We start from the raw sequence: 23,262 nt of genomic DNA on the forward strand, positions 1-23,262 counted from the left end.
AATCACATTATTACATATCAATGATTTTACTCCTTGCTTGGACTAACTCATTCTTAGGTCTTTTGTCTAACTGTGTAGTGTGTTGTGTTATTGTTTGTCTTACCAGTCAAATCCTGTCCTGCACTGAAGTCAAGCTTCTGAACACCTCAACTCATGCCTCATACCCTCATTCAATCACTGCTGTGATCCCTTTCAAAAATGATGTAAGTAGCCCTCTCGTTCCCATTCCCCATAATATTGTACTATAAATGTCTTTATTAAATGCTTTAGGTTAGAATAATTACCCTTTGACGATTTTTGAAACACTTTGACGTCTCCATGCGTTCCGCGCCTTTACCGTGGGTCTCCCATCCTCCTCAATTGTTCAAGTCACCAGCCTCCACTGTTAGGCAACAAAAAAAAGAAGCCACAGAAGACTCACTAATAATTATATTATTTTATCAAACTAGTTTAACTTGACTTTTTGCAATAATCACTGATCTGGGTTTCAAGTCTTTCTATGAAAAACGTGTTTAACCAGAACCATACACAATGCACATCTACTAATAATTTATTCCACTACAAATCTACCATTCCAGTGTTTTACTTGCTATATTGTATTTACTTTGCCACATGGCCTTTTTTGCCTTTACCTCCCTTATCTCACCTCATTTGCTCACATTTTATATAGACTTATTTTTCTACTGAATTATTGACTATATGTTTGTTTTACTCCATGTATAACTCTGTGTTGTTGTATGTGTCAAACTGCTTTGCTTTATTTTGGCCAGGTCGCAATTGTAAATGAGAACTTGTTCTCAACTTGCCTACCTGGTTAAATAAAGGTGAAATAAAAATAAATAAATAAAAATAATGACCAAGCTCTTGTAGCAGAATAATGCATTGTTGAAAATGAGCATGAGTCTCATAAACAATCTGTCAAGCACAAGCCCACTTGCTAATGAGTGGCAAGCTTAATCTTTCAAATCTTTCTAGCCAACTTGGATCTATATTAGCTAGTAGAACAGTTGAACTGTTATGAACACACCTGTTTAAACTGTTGTGTCTGTCCACCTGTTTGAACAGCATGCTAGCCTGCTCACTTTGTTTAGATCAGGGGTGTCAAACATACACATTTAATTGTGGGGGGAGGGGAACAAACTCAATATACCTTAAACTGTGTATAACTGATTATGGACTTACATGTATACTGTTTCTTGACTGTCCAGCTCGTTGCCAAGTCCTTATATAAATGCTTTTTAAGCTCATTACAAGTGCATACAAATTTACTGTTTAGTATTGTCTGCTCTGCAAACAATTTTAGGAGGTAAGACATAAAGAGGGTATCATTAGAAAGGTAAAGTTTCCTCTATTACAGTAAAATAATGTCTCAATGTGTTTTGGTGTCTATATGAGCGATTCTGCATTTTATCAGAGCGCAATAGGCAATCTACAATGTATGTTGAATAGCAGGGGAGGGGCTTGGTGTGTGTGTGGGAAGGTGCACAATGCACAGCAAAGAAAGAGCGAGGGAGAAGAGACCAAAGAGACAACTTGAGAACAAGCGGCCATAAATGCTCATAAAAACAAAATAGAAAATAATGAAATACTTGCGATTCATGCATATGAAAATTCACGCTGCAAAAAATACATTTCAATTAACTCGATATATCGCCCAGGTCTAGCTGATACTCAGTCCAATTCCGTTACCATGAAATTCCCCTGACCATCAATCAGTCTGGTTTAACCAGGCTAGTCTCTAGGACCTGCAGCATGCAGCACTCCCCCTCCTCCTTGGACAACTGATCTCACAGGGGGAAACAGCTGACCCTCTCTGACCCAGCCATGACACCACGCAGGCCTGCAACGCTGCAACAGCTGGGACCAGACAGCTGGGACCAGACACTCTCTCTGTCACACACAGATGTGGAAATGTCCTTCACTGTATGCAGTACTGTACACACATCACACCTCTGTGGCAATGTCGCTCACATAGCGGCATTGCCAGAGGTGTGGACACAGACAGAGACGAACAAACACACACACAAACACAGAAATAGCCTAGGCTACCTACGTAAAAACATCAGAGATATTCATGAACAACATTTAGTGAAGGATTTGTTTTCCATTGAGAATAGTGTTGAGTCATTCACCATTACCTCGTCAGGTGAAACCCTACACCTGTCCTGTCCCTAGTGAATGGAGGTCTGTGACTGTGTGTCGTAATCATTAATAGGTAATGGGGGAAGGGAAGGTGCACGAGGGACAGATTGCAGGCAGCTGTCAACAGCGATAGCGTCAGTAAAGAGCATTCCAAGAACAAGAAGCCCATAGGCCACAGCTGGAGATCTAATCTCTCCTCCAACACAACATAGTAAATGGATACCGAAGGCATCAGCCACACAATGTCAAACTCCAAATAAGACTAGAATAACAGTATAGATATGGTATGGTCTTATTTTGAACACACACAGGCCACACACACAGGCTGCAGCTCTCATTGCCAAAAACACAGGCACAACCTCACAAGCAGAACAACGATGAACATATAGGCTAGATAGCTACACCCTGCCGCTCAAGCTGCCAGCTATGAGTGGAGTCCTCTGTTTATGACAACACTGCTGATGTACAGTATCTGTGTGTGTGTGTGTGTGTGTGTGTGTGTGTGTGTGTGTGTGTGTGTGTGTGTGTGTGTGTGTGGACTTAGCCCAAATTGATTCGTAAAAGAGCTTCACATCAATCAAGTCTACCCACTCCCTAGCCAGCCACTGCTCCAACCCCTTTTTCCATTCAACTTCTCTGCATCCCAAATGGGACCATATTCCATATGTAGTGCACTACTTTTAACCAGGGACCATAGTCAATAGTAGTGCCTAATATAGGAGATTTTTGGGAAGCACTCTTTGTGTCTGAGTCACTGTTGTTGTTGCGGTTGGTGCTGCAGAACACCTCTGTGGATGGGGGGAGGGAGACGGACAATAATGACAGACTGGCTAGGCCTAGACATTGCACATGCTCAGCTACTGTATAACTAGCTAACAACACCATGTGTAAAGGTCTACCACTGAATCTGTCACATAAGACCTGCATCAAAAGTGACAAGCTGACAACACTAATCACATCCTTAACTAGTGTTTCTACAGAAAGGTGCAGTTCAAGTCAAGTGTCCTTCTATCCACATTCTAAGCAGTTAACCAAACAGATTAAAGACATCTCATCTCAGACTTCCTGGTGTCAGCATTAATCAACTATAACCTTTTTTTTGTGATCAAGTTTTTATATTTTTTTGAGTGACAGGACAAACAAAAAAACAAACCAACAGACATTACACAAATACATATTTATCCACCCCACAATATGTTAATATTCTCAGATTTTGGACCATGCCGTTGAGAGATTGACAATTCAGTCGAGAGATTGAGAGTTCATAGCCTAGCAGGCATAACCTGACAGGATTTGAGCTCTCCAATGCTCATCTGATCCTACGTCATCTGCCAAGATGCCTTAGCCTGTATTTCAAATTATTGGACACATACACATATTTAGCAGATGATTGAGTTGGAGGCGTGCGTGGCCACGCAGTCATTGGTAAACAGGGAGTACAGGAGGGGGCTAAGCATGCACCCTTGTGGAACCCATGTGTTGAGGATCAGCGAAGTGAAGGTGTTGTTTCCTACCTTCACCACCTGGGGGTGGCCCGTTTAGGAAGTCCAGGACCCAGTTGCACAGGGCGGGATTCAGACCCAGGGCCCACGAGCTTAATGATGAACTTGGAGGGTTCTACGGCGTTGAAGGATGAGCTATAGTCAATGAACAGCATTCTTACATAGGTATTCCTCTTGTCTAGATGAGATAGGGCAGTGTGCAGTGTGATGGCAATGGCATCATCTGTGGATATATTGTGGCGGTATGCAAATTAAAGTGGGTCTAGTGTGCCAGGTAGGGTAGAGGTGATATGATCCTTAACTAGCCTCTCAAAGCAGTTCATGATGACAGAAGTGAGTACTACGGGGCAATAGTCATTTAGTTCAGTTACCTTTGCTTTCATGGGTACAGGAACAATGGTGGACATCTTGAAGCAAGTGAGGACAGCAGACTGAGATAGGGAGAGATTGAATATGTCCGTAAACACTCCAGCCAGCTGGTCTGCGCAAGCTCTGAAGACCCGGCTAGGGATGCCGTCTGGGCCGGCAGCCTTGCGAGGGTTAACGCTTAAATGTCTTACTCACGTCAGCCACGGAGAACAAGAGCCCACAGTCCTTGGGAGCGGGACGCATCGGTGGCACAGTGTTATCCTCAAAGCGGGCGAAGAAGGTGTTTAGCTTGTCCAGGAGTAAGATGTCGGTGTCTGCGGCGTCGCTGGTTTTCCCTTTGTAATCCGTGATTGTCTACATCTTGTGTCTGAGCCGTTGAATTGTGACTACACACACTTTATCTCTGTACTGACGTTTTGCCTGTTTGATTGCTTGTTGCTATGTTTGTATTCAACCATATTCCCAGTCACCTTGCCATGGTTAAATGTGGTGGTTCGAGCTTTCAGTTTTGCGTGAATGCTGCCATCTATCTTGAAGCATGGATTCCAATTGGTCAGACAGGCATTGAATAGACCTTAGCATGGGTACTTTCTGTTTGAGAAGCAAAATGGAGTCATGATCAGATTTGCCGAAGGGAGGGCAGGGGAGGGCCTTGTAGGCATCCCGGAAAGGGGAGTAACGGTGGTCGAGCATTTTAGCAGCGCGAGTACTACAGTCAATGTGTTGAACTTCGGTAGCGTTTTCCTCAAATTTCCTTTGTTAAAATCCCCAGCTACAATAAATGTGGCCTCAGGATATCTGGTTTCCAGTTTGTACAAAGTCCGGCATAGTTATTTGAGGACCATTGTGGTATAGGCTTAAGGGGGAAAATACAAGGCTGTGACTAACCAAAGAGAATTCTCTTGGGAGGTAATACGGTCGGCATTTGATTGTGAGGTATTCTAGGTCGGGTGAACAAAAGGACTTGAGCATCTGTAAGTTATCACAATGACACTGTGAGTAGTTAAAATCTGTGTGGGGGGGTGCCTGCGCATGTGTGCGCCTGTGTGTGTGTGTGTGCATGCGTACGTGCGTGTTTGTTTGTTGCCCTGCCAAAATGCCCTGGCCCTGTAGAACACCTCAGTGGAAAATAAGAGGGTGGCAGGGATCAGCAGCTCCCAAATTAAAAGTACTGGTAAGAGGGCAGAGGACACACACACACGTGTTTGGGTAAGCAAAGTCCTTGGCTCTAAAGGTTCACACTTAGAAGAGGTTTGTGTGTTGTTGGTTGAGACTTGAGAGGGTGTGGGTGTGTGTGTGTCCCATTATGATAATAGTTCTCTTCTTGTCAAGTTTCCTTCAGAATCACAGCTCTACTGTGTCCTTGTGGGGAATCCTCACAAGGCCTGTCGTAATAAAATCATTAGCCTTTCTTCCCATTAACCTGTCTGGGCTAGGGGGCAGTATTGAGAATTTTGGAAAAAATATGTTCCCATTTTTAACTGCCTCCTACACCAACTCAGAAGCTAGAATATGCATATTATTGTTCAGGTTTGGATAGAAAACACTCAGAATTTTCTAAAACTGTTTGAATGGTGTCTGTGAGTATAACAGAACTCCTATGGCAGGCAAAAACCTGACAAGGTTTCAAGCAGGAAGTACCCTGTCTGACAAGGAGTCGTGCATCTTGCATCTTTTTATTGAAAAGTAATGATCTTAGCTGTAACGTGACAATTCCCAGGGCTCCGATAGGCTCTCAGAGCCCGGGAAATAACTGAAGGTTTACGAGGGAGCCTCAGGCTGAAACTCATTATCACCTTTTGTAAGTGGCTGCTCCGAGGACCTTTGAATGAGGCGCGTGCATGAGTCGCTTCTGAGGAGAAATTTTATTCGGCTGTTTAGGCTCAATGCATACTCCCGGTCGGAATATTATCACTTATCTACGAGTTGAATGGCATAAAAATTGGTTTTAAACAGCGGTTGACATGCTTCGAAGTACGGTAATGGAATATTTAGACATTTTTGACACGCCAATGCGCCATGCGCGGGACCGTGAAGAAGCATTCTGATAGTGTCTAGAACTCACGAACAAAACGTCGCTGTTTGGATATAACGATGGATTATTTGGGACCAAACCAACATTTGTTATTGAAGTAGAAGTCCTGGCAGTGTATTCTGATGAAGAACAAGCAAGGTAAGAACATTTTTCTTATAGGAAATGTGATTTTGGTGGAGGCTGACCTGGGTGGGTATCTAAATAGCTAGCCCTGTAATGCCGGGCTATGTACTTAGATTATTGCAAAATGTGCTTCATCCGAAAAGCTATTTTAAAATCGGACATATCGAGTGCATAGAGGAGTAATGTATCTATAATTCTTAAAATAATTGTTATGCTTTTTGTGAACGTTTATCATGAGTAATTTAGCAAACTGTTAGTAAATTCCCCGGAAGTTTGCGGGGGTTATGCTTTTTCTGAACGTCACATGCTAATGCAAAAAGCTGTTTTTTGATATAAATATGAACTTGATTGAACAGACATGCATGTATTGTATAACACAATGTCCTAGGTGTGTCATCTGATGAAGATCATCAAAGGTTAGTGCTGCATTTAGCTGTGGTTTGGGTTTATGTGACATGATATGCTAGCTTGAAAAATGGCTGTCTGATTTTTTCTGGCTGGGCACTCTGCTGACATAATCTAATGTTTTGCTTTCGTTGTAAAGCCTTTTTGAAATCGGACAGTGGGGTTAGATTAACGAGATTCTTGTCTTTAAATAGCTGTAAAATAGTCATATGTTTGAGAAATTGAAGTAATAGTATTTCTAACGATTCAAAAATCGCGCCACTGGAATTTCAGTAGCTGTTACGTAGGTGGGACGAAATCGTCCCACATACCCGAGAGAGGTTAAGCCAGGGATTACCGCATTGTGTTCATTTAGTCATATAACATTACTCTAATAGCCAGTGGTGTCTCTCTCTCACACACACACACGCACGCAAACAAACACACACACACACACACACACACACACTTTAGTGTCAACTGCAATCAGGGCTGGAGGATAATCCTGTTTCAGTCCTCTCCATGCTTCTCCTTTTCCCAATGTGTTGGAATGTCAAGGCCAGGGTATTTCTTCTAGTGCTTCTTTCTCATAATAACATAATCATAACTTTTCCTTGGCCTTCCAGACTATTTTCATTTAACTTCTAACTTTGACAAGTGGAAAAGGAGCCCCCGAAAAGTGCCCTGTCATGCCGTAATAATGATTCCCCATACGTAATATGGTACTAAGGACCAAGTTATCAATTAAAGGCCTCTGCTCTTGATGCAGGGCTCGGGAAAGAGAGAGGCGACATTAGCACTTTGTGCAATGAGGCCATCGGCTGTTTGTAGAGCCTGGGTTTTAGCATCGGGTTGCACTGAGGGGCAGCGCACAGTTAAACGGTGCTAAGTACAGTTGTAACAGTGAGGATATTGGTTCTGACTCAGGAGGTGTAGTGAGGTGAGAAAGACTTAGGCCTGTCAGAGCAGGAGAAATGAGGAGAGGATTACAAAAGAGCCAAAACCCTTTCCTGGCTCTTTCTCAATTGTCTTTCCTTAATTCCTTGTGTCCTCTTTCCTTACCTCCTTCTCAAAATGCCTTAGAGGACAAGGTCCAAGGGGAGGGACCTGGACAATTGAAAAGACAATTGAGGAAGAAATAGAGGTGGATACAGTGGTGGCGATGGAAATTCAGAGTATTCATGCAATATCAGACAAGAAGCCACACTGCATCACATTAACTGTCTTGTGTGTGACTTCGGTCGCCAGTTGTACGGTGTTTCCTCCGACACATTGGTGCGGCTGCCTTCTAGGTTAAGCGAGCAGTCTGTCAATAAGCAGTGCGGCTTGGCAGGGGTGTGTTTCGGAGGACGCATGGCTCTCGACCTTCACCTCTCCCGAGTCCGTACAGGAGTTGCAGCGATGAGACAAGACTGTAACTATCAATTGGACATCACGAAATTGGGAAGAAAAAGGAGTAAACAAATATATAATAATAAAAACATATTTAAAAAAATAACTGTCTTCTGTGTGATGACAACAGGTAAGATTTTTCAGTTAGGGTAGGCCTAGTTCCACAGATGTGATAGCTTCTCAAGATAAACAAGTCTTCCTTTAGTGTGACATTCCAGTTGCGTACCAGAGCAACTCAATAAAATGACCTGCAGGCAGCACAGCATCTTCCTGTTGCTTTGGTTTAGAGATACTGACTGTAGTAGGCCTATGACTAAGGTTTGTTGCTAAACATCAGCTGACAGGCTGTACTTAGGGCTCTGAGTGACAAAATGTTAACAAGACAGGTTGTAGGCTAATAGGAAGGCTGTATCTAGACTTGACAATTCATGCAGCTTTAGTATTCTGATCATAGAGTTCTGATCATGGAATTACCAACGAGTCATGCATCTACACCTACATTAAATGTGTCTACCGTGTGTCCGGATTCCCTTTACCCGCGCTATATTCAAATGACAATATGCCTTCTACAAACGGTGGAATAGGCTAAATATGATAACACAACAACAACTGATGTCAGTAGCTAACTACTGTAGCTAACAAGCCAGTGTCGTGTCTTTGGCTATGCCGGATTAAGTGATATGACATGCTAACTTATAAAATTATTTCTCTGTAATTAATATTACCTGATTAAGCTAATCATGTAAATGTAATTAACTAGAAAGTCGGGGCACCACAGAAGAACGTTTATGGAGCTGTTATCTTCTGAATAAACTCTTAAAATACTTAGTAATATTTTACATCGATAGCAGTCAATCTTATCTTATTTTCAGTCTCATCATGAAAGTTGTAAATTCTTGGTTATCTTCACGAACCCTGGCTAACAAGTTGAATCAGCAATACAAAATTGGGTTTAATTATTTATTTACTAAATACCTAACTAATCACACAGAATTACAAATACACAGAATACAATGTCATACAGAATTCACCCCTGGTGAACGGAACCTGTATGAAAGCTGGTTACACAAAGGAAAGGGGGTTGGGCCTGAATGAAAGGGCGGGAAGACTTAGGAACAAAGAAACAGCAGCTATGCTATCGTAAATACATTATCTTATGCATTCTAACTTACCGCCCATTTGGAAAAGGAAAATGCAATAAATATTTACTCTGAGCTGCGCTTCGGTAGATTGGTCGTAGATGCTGGCCGGATTGGCCAACAGATCTTCCTGTTGTGTAGTGGAAGAATGTCAATGGTGGTGGTATCTTCGTCTGGTTGTTAGACTGGATCCGTCGTCCGTCCTTTCCTAGCCCACGTTAGCAGCGCTAACTCAACGGCTAGGAAGTATCACTTCTGTAGTGAATAAGCTCAAAGTTCATACCAGTTCATACCATAGCTCACGCCGAGGTTGGCTTAGTTCTGTTCTTGATATGTGTCTGTCCTTCTAACGTAGAGGCTGCAGTCCTCACGTACTGGAACACGTGAATGTCTTTTCGTCAAAGACTTATATAGTGGAGAGGGGGAAAGGAGGGGTTTCATTGTTTATAACCCCATGTCTCTTCACAGGGTTGGCCACTGATCGGCAGGGCACTTTCCCTATGAAAACCCAATTCTCTCATTTGGAAGCTAAAATTACATTTAATCTCCTAACAAACAATTTCAATATCAAACATTTCAATTGCATAACAATTCCATGTGACTCTGATAACTAGAGGGTGTATACTTTCTCCGGTACAGTTTATGTCGTCCTGCCATCAATCATAATGTCTCATAACAATGAACTGACATACATACTCATTACGTTATCAAGCATATTTCCAACTGGTTTTATTAACAAAAGATGGTTCCTTTCCCCATTTGTTTGATGTTCCCAGACTCTCTATATTTAACACAGGCTATTCCAGTCCTTCAGTAGGGGCAGAGAGAGAGGGGAAGGGAGAAGGTATTTATGGGGGGGTCATAAACCTTACCCACAGGCCAACGTCATGACAGTCCCCCCATGTTGGGTTCAATCTTGCGATTAACCTGCATGTTGTAAACCAACATAAAAATGAACGTGGGTTGTCCTGGTTGTGGATCATCGTTGTGGTCCCCATCTGGCGGTCGACCCGGGTAGGGTGTCTGCAAATGAAGAAGTCCGCTCCAAGGCTGGGCAGCAGATGTCCAGTTGGTGGTTGCTATTGCAGTCCCCCCTCTGGTGGTCGACCCGGGTAGGGTCTCTGCAAATGAAGATGTCCGTTCCATGACTCGGCAGCGGATGTCCGGATTGGGATCGCCGTTCCGGACCCGTCGTCTGGTCGTCCAGACTGGAATATCTGGGCAGTAACTTAGGCAGAGGTTAACAATGCACACACACTCATGAAATATATAATTACATTTCCTCCCAAATGAGCGGCGTTGTGGCACTAACTGATGGTTGTATGGGGGAGTTGTTTATGGCTCTATCACTTTCTATATGCCAAAGAAAATGAAACAAAATTAATGAAAGCATAAACAAAACAAAATAGTTATGCCACCTTAATCATCTAATTGGACTGTATTCTATCTACGTCCATGGTCTTGGCAAAATGACCCTATCATGGCATTGTCTAATGTCATATCTAGGGCTTTCCTAATTTGCAGGGTGGCGCTTAGGGTACTATCCTAAGTTGACAACTATATGATAAGTCTACAGCTGTAAGGCACTAGTTTTGGGCAGTCTACAGGATGACCTATGGACTTCTGGTTAGAAAACTGGTGAGTGCTGTAGAGTCAAAGGCCTAGAAGTAAATGTTCAACTTTACTAAGGCTGATATTTTGCTTGGACCCTTAAGTGATCCTAGCATAAATCCTAATTGGATGTTCCGTTGTGCATGTGCGTTTATGCTTACACAATCGCGCATGTCAAGGGAAGAAAACCAAGTATCCTGGCAGATTACAACTTGTTCAGAATGAGTCTGACGTAGTCAGGTAATTTTCAGGTCAATGCCTGGAGGTCAGTCAGAATTGGTGTCAAGGGAGTCTGTAGGAGTTTTCTACAAGTCACGGTGTCTTCCACTATTGTAGTGGCGGTAGGTATGAAGTCTATTTCATAGCTATGTTATCCACGGAGGAGCTAACCTCACGACGGAAGTACTCTAAGTATTAGACCAGTCGTACGTGGTGTGATCATGGTTCATGACTTCTAATAACTTTTCTCCTGAACGGAGGGTTCTATTTATTAGTGGCACGTGTTAACCATTGGAAGAGTGCACTGGAGATTCCCTTCCCTGTGTTGCACTCTGAGTGACTCCTATGTCGCTATTATCAATAGCAATTTAACTTGTGAGGTTACTAATCCTCTTACTGAGTGTTGCTGGACTGACTGTGGTATTGGTACTGGTATTCAAGGGGTCCAGTTGTCCTACCGATTTATTCTGAAATATTATCTACCGGAACACATGATTGGAGCATATTACTAGTTGTATTGTAGTTGAACCTACACATGGCAAGGAATGATTATTGTTGCCATTTGTTTTGGAGGTGGACAAGTCCACTGGACTTCCTTTACGACCAGTGTGGTACACCTCAGTACTATCTTAGATGTGTTCTAAGATAATCCCCGTCTAGGGGCCTGTCTGCTCCTCACTGTTCTCATAGGGGAGTTTACAACTAGATTTGATTTATGCTCTGGCGGCCTCGTACGGTGTTGTCCGTAGTCTCGACCCCCCCACCGGCCTTGATGAGGCTCATCATGGGTCTGGGCTACTATTCCCCCCCTTTGTGTCTCGGGACCCCCCCCACCAGCGGGTGGTGTTGGTGTCCGAGGCGCAAACGAGAAGGTCGGACCCTATGTACGAGTTGTCAGTGGCCGCGTTATTATGAGAATGGCTGTAACCTTTCAACCAAATCTCCTGGTGTTTGTGCTTCAACACCCTCAGTGGCTGTCGAGGTCTGTCAGTCACCACCGCTTCCGCGTGTGGCAACCTCTTCAGTACCTGCAAACTGAGACGAGGATATCGGTCTGTGATATCGCAAAGTGTTTCACCAGTGGGAGTCATCGGGTCAGTTGCTGGACTGACGCCATTAGTGTCATTGTAAGGGGTGACAGTCCCCAACAATGCAGAAGGTGTATCATCGGAAGCAGAGTGTACTCTGCACATCAATGTTTTTCTTGCTGAGACGGCCGCAGTGCTTGCGGAAGTGTCCGAAGGGCCAGAGAAGTTCATCTCAACTACCGTATTGCACGACTGCAAGAAGGAGGGAAGTTGCTCATTCACAGAGACAGCTGGCTCGAAATCATGAAAAGAATGGTCAATCAGATTGGCTGATGGAATGTGTCGAGATATCGTAATATCTCCTTGGATCGGATTCTGCACCAAGAGGTTTCTACACGTCTTTTTCCCAAGGGGTGCTTTTGACAGATGCCCCTCGTGAAGGACTGCGTTGCAGCTAGCGTTAGGGGAAGACAGTGTGGTCAGTGGAGAAGGCACTGTGGCCTGTGACCATATCTGGTTGGTTTTCCAATCCATCAATGGGAGTAACCGATCCATCAAGTCTGCTCCAAGTAGCAGGGTTACAGTTTCGAGGCTGGTAACATACACAGGATGAACGAGCGATACGTCCTGGAAGTGTAGTTTCAGCATGACTCTCAATGTGAGAGGCGAGGTAGTCTGAGTGACCCCTCGAAGTATAGTGTCGCATCGTTCCACTTTTAACCAACGTTTAGTTGGCTTCAAAGCCCTTTTGAGGTCATCAAACAATGTTTGAGAGATGAGTGATATTGTCGCACCCGAATCAATTAGCGCATGACAAGCTAAGCAGTCCTCCAGGACTGTTTCCAGGTATGGCCGTTTAGATTCGTGGTTAGTGGACATATTCCCCACAAAGTGGAGTGGTCGTTCGCAACGACGTGATGTGCCATGTCTGTTCAAGATGGAAGCAGATTGACTTTTCCGATTTTGAGTGGGCTTGGCTTTAACTAAGCGTTTGACCTTTACCTTCGCAACTTTTGTATCGGAGTCTATAGACAGAGCCCGGGGGCTTGTTTCTTGATCAAGCGGGCCCTGGATAGGGTCTTGAATAAGAGCGGGAGAAATTTGAACTTTAACGTCCTTGCTATGGGTGTTAATGTCTGCGGACCTGGTGTCCGGTAATTCCCCGTCTAGTCCTTGTGACTTGTCTTTTACCCTTTTCTCAAATTGTTCTCGCTTTAGTTCTTCCCGTAGTGGGACTTCTGGAGAACATTGGTCTACGTTTTGATCGTCCTTCAACCCTTTGTTACACTTGTGTTCTGACACTTTGTGTGGGTTGGGTACAGGAACGTAGCGAACAGGTCGATTGTAGCGGTAGTCGTTTTGAAGGCGACGTACTTTACAGTTATTTCGACCGCGGCGGTTATTGGAATCATGGTTTCGTGGTAGAAACTGTTGTTGTGCGTCAGCTCTCGACGCTCCAATACCTGATAATGCACCCTCTAACTGGGGTGAGTGCTCCTGGTCAAACTTCAAAACCGAGTGGTCAGGGCTCTTAGCGTTGCGAGCTTTTGATGCCTCAAAAGCTGTGCTTGCAAGCTCTCTGAGTTGTAAGATAGGCAAGCCAACGTGGGCTGCAGGGCCCAAGTAGGTAATGAAGGTGGGATACATGTTCGACAGAAACATTTGTTTGAATGGTAACAGCTCTTCCATTCCTGTTTCTGTGAGTAGGCCAAAGTAAGCTGAACGAAGCCTATGATAGAAAGCTTGTGGGTGTTCGTTTCGAGCTTGTTTGACCGTGTTAGCCAGTGAGCTATCGTGTTTGCGAGTCGCAGAACCACTGAATTCTAATTTCAAAGCTGTGGCAAGTTTAGCGTAGTCATTTAGCACGTGTTGCTGTTGTAGGCGAATGAACCTCGTCACGTGTCTATTCGACGTTCGCTTCAACAGGTAAACCCTGTCAGAACCCGTAGCGTTCGGGTAGCCATCCAACGCGTCCTCTATGTCAGCTAGGAACGTCTCAGTATCGTTTGGCTGACCTGGAACGGGGTCAAAGGTGGGGAAATTCTTGACGAGTTTGTCAAGGTATTCCGCGCCAAGCGGGCGGAGAGGGTTGGCTTCATCCTGTGGAGAAATTGGGGCCGAAAGGCCAAGAGGAGAAGCCAAGCTTTGGCTTTGTTGGCCAAGAGGCTCCATATTACTCAGTGCCGAATGGCCAAGAGGAGAAGACTGAGGGACACATGATGGATGCAATGTCTGAAACGTCTTCACTCCTTTGAGTACCGGACTCCGTTTGCTTGGATGGGTAGTCATGCTGTAGAGCGTGACCATTCTGGATTTCCTCCAGATGGTACCTAAGGGTGGTCTTCTGCTGCATCGCAGAGTCCACTTGAGCGCTTAGAGTACCAATTTTGGACACGTGAGTGTCACACCTGCTCATTTCGGTCTCAAACTTATCTGTCATGGTTTGCAGATAGAGGTCTCGAGTACGGAGCGAGAGATTCAGTGATGAGATTTCCTCTGCTTGCTTAGAAATCAATATTTCCATCCTCATCACCTGAGTTCTCTCATCATTCATTTGGTCAGCAACTTCAATAAGTTCTGCTGATTTATCATCCAACTTTGTCACTGTGTTCATTAACTGATCGTCTTTGGTCTGCAGCGCTTTGAGGAGCACCGTGTTATTTTGAGTAACATTCAACAAAACAGCATGCATGTTGTCCAGTTGAGCTCTCCTGTTTGTAGATAACTCTTCAGATTTATCTAGTTTGGCGTGGACATCATCGTATTTAGTTTTGGCTAAATCGAGTTGTTCCTGCAGATGACGATTTTGTTCAAGAGTTTGTGCTCGTTCATCGTCATAAGTATTTGCAGTTACTTTTAATTGTTCCGATTTCAAACGCAGTTCCTCGACTAGCAGAATGTTTTCATTTCCTGCTTTTGTCAATAGTTGCTCAGTTCTCTCCACCTTTGCCCTCATGTTAGCCATGTCTTGCACGTGCTTCAGCTGTGCACTGTGGTATTGGATCGATGCCAACCTTTGATGGCGATACATAAGTGCTAAAGTGGAGAGAACCGTCACAAAGCCTGTGTTTGATGGTTGATTTTGGACAGCGTTCGCAATTTCGGCTGATTTTTCACAAATGGCATAATTAACGTTGGTATCGCTGCTGAGGTCAGAGATCAATCCTTTTATGGGTGGAGGTTCACTAATTAGTGGAGGAGTGGTGACCACCTCCTTTGGTAGCTTGCACATTATTAGAAAAATTTAGAGGAAAAATGTTCCTATTTTATTCAATGTTTGGGTTGGAATTCATTGGAAGCTGCAAAGACCAGTTTAATCTATTTATAGATGTTGACGAACCATCAGTACTGTACCAGTAATGTGGAAGTTGGATGTGAATGAATTTGCAAAAGCAAATTGAATTAATTAATCAATGCCAATGATTAATCCTACCTGGGTAGGCTATCTGGGTATTAAACTTGAATTAACCTTAGAGGTTGCTTCATCCAGGTTAATATGAGAAGTTTTAAAAGTGTCTCATTTGATTGGAAGAACATTAAGGTATGTTCAACAATTTAACTTATTAAATTGAATGAGATGATAATCCATACCATCTCCATTGATTGGATATCATAAGTGTAAACAGTAGATCAAATGTTGGCACACTTCCCACTATGGTACACTTCTTCCTTGGGCCGAAGCCACATGGGATTACCGCTGGGGCGGGACTTCTGTCAGTACTGGATTACTGAATGGGTTTTGCAAAAACCAAATTTTACTGATTGATCAATTTTAATGATAAATCAAACCTGTATAGGCTATTTGGGATTTAAACTTTAATTAACCTGAGAGGTTTATTCATCTAGGTTAATGTGGAAAAAGATTACAATGTCTCATTTAGAAAATTCATCAATTTGGATATATATATTTTTTTAAAGATCCACTTGAGAATGTAAATCTGGCAATTTCACTTATTAGTTCAATTGAATAAGACATCGATATCCGTCTGGATTTCATGAGTCACGACTTGAGTGTCACCTGACTAATTATTTGAAGAAAAGTACTGGTGACTCTCATAGGGGAGTCTGCTGGCACACGTTGAAATCAACGGAAGTACCCAGGGCAGGACTTTCGTTCCGCAAGTCGGATGAATTACAATGTGGCACAACAAAATGGCTGTTTTCCCTTTTGTTAGCTTAGCATCTCGAGCAAGCTAATGCTACTTGATGCCTGAAAAATGCTCACATAGGATTCCCTTGGCAAGGGAAAGGTTTTACTTATAACGTATTATGTTCAAACCCTTTTCGGCGATATTTGACGATGTTTTAACCGGAACTCGCGGTAAACAACAAAATGCACCGTGGTCTCCTCGCATCGAAACGCGAGAGACAGACAGAGAGATACTTATAAACTGGTCAAGCTAATCTCTCCTAAATTTCAATCGGCTGGGTCTTTGTCCTCGCTCGAGAAATTAATAATGACCTAGCCAACACGCGTCTGAAACGCGCGAGGCAGAAATAGCCCAGCGTTTGGCCAAACGCGCTATTTATCAGATAGCTTTATCAGCCCTCATACAGAACTGTATAGGGTATGCTACCCACTGACTACCTCAGAGCACAACACTGAGGCGATTCTCCAGAGCACACACGCACCAATAATTCCGATCTACAATTCCCATAATGTATATAATCAACTTGGTATATTATGTAATCTGCTTTTCAATTTTATATAGGCTGAATCAAAATGAAAGCTTCATCCTATTTTAGATTCCTCGCACGGGGGCTCCATTATGTCGTTATCACATTGACCCAACGTGCGTCTTAGTTTTAGAGTCCTCTCAGGGGGCGCCATAAATGTCTGTTCAGACCCTTTTCGGATCATTGAACAATGTTAAATTCTTAGGAAGCAGAGTATACTCTGGGCTAACAGTGGAGAAGGCACTGTAAAATTGGGTTTAATTATTTATTTACTAAATACCTAACTAATCACACAGAATTACAAATACACAGAATACAATGATGTCATACAGAAAACGTCCTGGTGGACTGAGCCTGTATCATGGCTGGTTACACAAAGAAAAAGGGGGTTGGGCTTGAATGAAAGAGCGGGAAGGTTTAGGAACAAAGAAACAGCAGCTATGCTATCGTAAATACATTATCTTATGCATTCTAACTTACCGCCCATTTGGAAAAGGAAAATGCAATAAATATTTACTCTGAGCTGCGCTTCGGTAGATTGGTCGTAGATGCTGGCCGGATTGGCCAACAGATCTTCCTGTTGTGTAGTGGAAGAATGTCAATGGTGGTGGTATCTTCGTCTGGTTGTTAGACTGGATCCGTCGTCCGTCCTTTCCTAGCCCACGTTAGCAGCGCTAACTCAACGGCTAGGAAGTATCACTTCTGTAGTGAATAAGCTCAAAGTTCATACCAGTTCATACCATAGCTCACGCCGAGGTTGGCTTAGTTCTGTTCTTGATATGTGTCTGTCCTTCTAACGTAGAGGCTGCAGTCCTCACGTACTGGAACACGTGAATGTCTTTTCGTCAAAGACTTATATAGTGGAGAGTGGGAAAGGAGGGGTTTCATCGTTTATAACCCCATGTCTCTTCACAGGGTTGGCCACTGATCGGCAGGGCACTTTCCCTATGAAAACCCAATTCTCTCATTTGGAAGCTAAAATTACATTTAATCTCCTAACAAACAATTTCAATATCAAACATTTCAATTGCATAACAATTCCATGTAACTCTGATAACTAGAGGGTGTATACTTTCTCCGGTACAGTTTATGTCGTCCTGCCATCAATCATAATGTCTCAGATAACAATGAACTGACATACATACTCATTACGTTATCAAGCATATTTCCAACTGGTTTTATTAACAAAAGATGGTTCCTTTCCCCATTTGTTTGATGTTCCCAGACTCTCTATATTTAACACAGGCTATTCCAGTCCTTCAGTAGGGTCAGAGAGAGAGGGGAAGGGAGAAGGTATTAATGGGGGGGTCATAAACCTTACCCACAGGCCAACGTCATGACACCAGCTAACCTCTGTAGCTAGCCAGCAAGCTAGCAAGCAACGCTAAAAGATTGCAAACGGGTTAGCATAACTCTAGCCAAACAAAAAAGCGTTTTTCTAAATATTATGAGGCCAACAAACACGTTCCTCACACACTAGGAATGTGTTTTCTGGAGAATTGTGAGAAGAGTACTGATGACGTCTCCCACTGTATGCGCTTTCGGCAGCCTGGTTGCGTCCAGACTGAGGAGAAATTCACATACAATGCATCCCTGACCACCTCCAGAAGTGGTAAGCCAAATCTGAACACAATCAAGCCACAAAACGATTTTTTGTACGTCTAGACCTGTCTTTCAATGCGATCTTTGTATTCTGATAGCAGAAGTTGAATGTAAGTGTCAAGTGTAGATGCGACCTAAGAGAGAAGATGCAGAGTGTGGAGTTGCTGGTCATGAATTAACAAGTTTCATTCAGCAACAAACCTCTGAAAGGTTTCCAAGCAGGACCAATTAACACATTCCACAGGCTTGCTGTGATGGAGAGAGAACTTGCCATGGCCCTGCTGAGGATTCATCATAACTTACTGATTACTGGGCAGCCAGGGGCCAGAGATAGAGAGATAGAGGGGCCAGAGATAATTTACTAGGACCAGTAGGGGGGCAGGAGGGGGCAGGGGAGAGAGGGTCTATGCACCCGGGCCTTCCACGAGTTATCCCATTACACAGTGTGTACACACCACACAGGATGTGAATAAGGGTCTACTGTCTCGGCCTCTCTGCCTGAAAATGGACATCAAGGGACTTTCCAGTTTCCACATAATTGAGCATATGTGCCACTGGCTGAAACAAAGATTCAAATGACGTTAACTAGTTGCTCGGAGTTTCCTTTTGAAAAACTTCAGTTAGTTAGTTCCTTTTCTGTGTTATAGAGAACATTACTAGCAAACGATGTCATGCTCCCGCATAGACTCCCACAAAGTCGTTTATGAAACTGGGTGCACAGCAGTCTATACGGTGAGTGTGTGTGTCCAGTGGGGTAAAGTACTTAAGTAAAAATACTTTAAAGTACTACTTAAGTAGTTTTGTGGGGCATCTGTACTTTCCCATTTATGTTTTGGACAACTTTTACTTTTACTCCACCGCATTCCTAAAGATAATACTGTACTTTTTACTCCATTAATTTTCCCTGACACCCAAAAGTACTCGTTACATTTCAAATGCTAAGCAGAACAGGAAAACGGTACAAATCAAACACATCAAGAGAACATCCCTGGTCAAACTTTTGACTACTTTTGATACTTAAGTATATTTAAAACCAAATACGTTTAGACTTTTACTCAAGTAGTATTTTACTGGGTGACTTTCACTTTGAGTAATTTTCTTCACTTTTACTCAAGTAAGACAATTGGGTACTTTTTCCAGCACTGTGTGTGTCCTATTGCAATAAAGAAAAACATTGTCTGAGAAACCCAAAACAAATGAGTGAACACTGAGCAACAGGACCTGTCATCTTCCTCACACTCCTCCCTGTTAATCGCTACAACTGACCCAAATAAGCCTGTCACGCAGAAAGATTCACATAATAAGCCTTACACACTGGCAAATGTCTAGGGCTGTGATGATTTTTGTATAACCATATAATCGATCATTATGGGTGAAGACCATCATGAAAATGAAATAACCGCCATAACTATTTTAATAAACAAATATATAGAGGTAACTGCCGAAATAAAGGAAACACCAACATAAAGTGTCTTAATAGGGCATTGGGCCACCACAATCCAAAACAGCCTCAATGAACCTTGGAATAGATTCTACATGTCACGGTTGTCGTCGGTGATGGAGGACCAAAACGCAGCAGGTATGTGTATGCTCATCTTGAGAATTTATTAACTTCAAATAATGAACGTACAAAATAACAAAACAAAAGAACGAACGAACAACTACAAACAGTCTGGCTAGCATAGGCTCAACACAGAACAATCACCCACAAATACCAAACACAAACACACCCTACTATATGGGACTCTCAATCAAAGGCAGATAGACAACACCTGCCTTCAACTGAGAGTCCCAACCCCAATTAACCCAACATAGACATACACTCACTAGACTCTACATAGAAATACCTAAACATAAACCAACACCCGGAATTACTAAATCAAACACCGTTTTTACAAAAACACACCACCCTGAACCACATAAAACAAATACCCTCTGCCACGTCCTGACCAAACTCCAAAACAATTAACCTTATACTGGCCAGGACGTGACAGTACCCCCCCTTAAAGGTGCTACCCCGGAAGCACCTTAACAAAAAATAACCCCAAGCAACACCAAAAGAAAAATTCCCCTTTTCTAAAGGGAGGGAAGGGAGGGTGGCTGCCGTCAACGACGGCACTGTGCTACACCCCCCCTCCCCAACCCACCTATTTCTGGAGGTGGCTCCGGCTCAGGCCGTTCCAGGCTGTCTGGGCAGTCTGGCAGCTCGGGACAGTCTGGGCAGTCTGGCAGCTCGGGACAGTCTGGGCAGTCTGGCAGCTCGGGACAGTCTGGGCAGTCTGGCAGCTCGGGACAGTCTGGGCAGTCTGGCCACTCCGGCAGTTCAGGGCAGTCTGGCCACTCCGGCAGTTCAGGGCAGTCTGGCCACTCCGGCAGTTCAGGGCAGTCTGGCCACTCCGGCAGTTCAGGGCAGTCTGGCCACTCCGGCAGTTCAGCGCAGTCTGGCCACTCCGGCAGTTCAGCGCAGTCTGGCCACTTCGGCGACTGTTGACTGGCGGGCAGCTCCGACGACTGTTGACTGGCGGGCAGCTCCGACGACTGTTGACTGGCGGGCAGCTCCGACGACTGTTGACTGGCGGGCAGCTCCGACGACTGTTGACTAGCGTGCAGCTCCGACGACTGTTGACTGGCGGGCAGCTCCGACGACTGTTGACTGGCGGGCAGCTCCGACGACTGTTGACTGGCGGGCAGCTCTGACGACTGTTGACTGGCGGTGCTGGGTTTACGCACTTGAATGCTAGTGCGGGGAGCGGGAACAGGACGAGTCGGACTGGGTTGACGCACTTCCGGGTCCGCACGAGAGACAGGAGCTGGAAACCCAGGGCTATGGAGGCGCACAGCCGGTCTAGATCTTACCTCCTGCACAACCCGCCTTGGCTGGATGGAACTAGTAGCCCTGTACGAGCGGGGTGCTCGTACAGGGCAGACTGGGCTGTGCAGGGGCCTGATGGTAGCCGTGCATAGAGCGGGAGTTGGGTAGCCTGGTCCTCGGAGGCGTACCGGCGACCAGATGCGCTGCGCAGGCATCCTCCTACCAGGCTGGATGCCCGCTCTAGCACGGCACCTGCGAGGGGCTGGAATAACTCGCACCGGACTGTGCGTGCGTATGGGTGAGATAGTGCGCTTCTCAGCGAAACATAGCGCTCTCCACCCCATACGCTCCTCCATATAACCACGGGTAGCTGGCTTCCGGCTCTTCCTTCGCCTAGCCAAACTACCCGTGTGCCCCCCCCAAAAAAATTCTTGGGGGTGCCTCTCGTGCTTCTCCCTCAGCGCCTCCATGGCCTCGTACCTCCGCCTCTCTGCCTTGGCTGCCTCAATTTCCCACTGCAGGCGGCGATACTCCCCAGCCTGGTGCCAAGGTCCGGCCCCGTCCAGAACTTCCTCCCAAGTCCACTTCTCCCGCCAGTCCAACTCGAAAACCGTCTGCTCCTTCCTCTGCTGCTTGGTCCTTGAGTGGTGGGTGATTCTGTCACGTTGTCGTCGGTGATGGAGGACCAAAACGCAGCAGGTATGTGTATGCTCATCTTGAGAATTTATTAACTTCAAAAAATGAACGTACAAAATAACAAAACAAAAGAACGAACGAACAACTACAAACAGTCTGGCTAGCATAGGCTCAACACAGAACAATCACCCACAAATACCAAACACAAACACACCCTACTATATGGGACTCTCAATCAAAGGCAGATAGACAACACCTGCCTTCAACTGAGAGTCCCAACCCCAATTAACCCAACATAGACATACACTCACTAGACTCTACATAGAAATACCTAAACATAAACCAACACCCGGAATTACTAAATCAAACACCCTTTTTACAAAAACACACCACCCTGAACCACATAAAACAAATACCCTCTGCCACGTCCTGACCAAACTACAAAACAATTCACCTTATACTGGCCAGGACGTGATACTACAAGTGTATGGAACTCTATTGGAGGGATGCAACACCATTCTCCCATGAGAAATTCCATAATTTGGTGTTTTGTTGATGGTAGTGGAAAACGCTATCTCAGGCGCCGCTCCAGAATCTCTCATAAGTGTACAATTGGGTTGAGATCTGGTGACTGAGACAGCCATGGCATATGGTTTACATCATTTTCATGCTCATCAAACCATTCAGTGATCACTCAGAGAGGCATTGTCATCCTAAGCCAAAATAATGGCCAAAATAATGTCCTGCTAAGCATTTTTAAACATGATCCTAAGCATGATGGGATATTAATTGCTTAATTAACTCAGGAACCACCCGTGTGTGGAAGCACCTGCTTTCAATATACATTGTATACCTCAGTTACTCAAGTGATTCCATTATTTTGGCAGTTATAGTAAACAAACTTTACCCAAAAGTAGAAAAGTAAAAGTAATCCAGGTTTATATCTAACAGCCGATATAAGGAGAGACGAGATGAGGAAAAACTAGCCAGTTTTCAAATTTTGTGTTGTGGAACAAACAGCTGAGCTGACTGAAGACTGGACAGCCGGACATTCAAAAAGATAAAACGTGCAGTTGGGTATCATGGACTCTTTATAACGTGATGAAACTTTGCTGCTCCTTGTTTCAGTAAAGGCCCTTTCTCACCAAGTCAAATATTTATTTTTTAGAAACAAAGAAAAATAGAAAATTCGAGCACCTGTCTTGTTTATGACACCTTTCACACCAATTGCAAAATATTGTTTTGTTGATCAACATACATTTTTATCTGAGACACTGCCACTGACAGGTCTGTGGGTTTGTTGTGTGAAGCAAGAGGACCGATCGATGCTTCTCTACTTTTAAGTTTCAAACTATATTGCTATTCATTGTCTATATAGGCTACTTGTTAAAAAGCTATAGAGAGGAGAAAGAAATAGGCCAGTGGAGTAGCCATCAGAAATGCATGAATTGCGCAAGGGAACATTGAAGAAAGAGATATGAAAGTTAATTCATATATTAATGCATCATTCGTATAGCCTATATATTAGGGTATACAGTGCATTTGGAAAGTATTCAGACCCCTTGACTTTTTCCACACTTTGTTACGTTAC

The 23,262-nt window shown here is 44.0% G+C and overlaps 1 protein-coding gene across 2 annotated transcripts in view; it reads right to left on the bottom strand.

Moving 5' to 3' along the window:
* LOC115195893 (MAGUK p55 subfamily member 7-like) overlaps positions 1 to 23,262 on the bottom strand; it is a 298,114-nt gene that overhangs the window by 203,406 nt on the left and 71,446 nt on the right. The window contains exon 1 of one of the 2 annotated variants that reach the window (XM_029756237.1): positions 285 to 386. The exons of the other annotated variant lie outside the window; for it this stretch is intronic. The gene's annotated coding sequence lies outside the window, so the exon portion shown is untranslated. Of the gene's footprint in view, positions 1 to 284; positions 387 to 23,262 lie in introns of those variants that run through there. 2 annotated transcript variants of the gene reach the window in all.

Source organism: Salmo trutta, chromosome 6 (genome assembly GCF_901001165.1).
Source record: "Salmo trutta chromosome 6, fSalTru1.1, whole genome shotgun sequence".
Lineage (NCBI taxonomy): Eukaryota > Metazoa > Chordata > Actinopteri > Salmoniformes > Salmonidae > Salmo > Salmo trutta.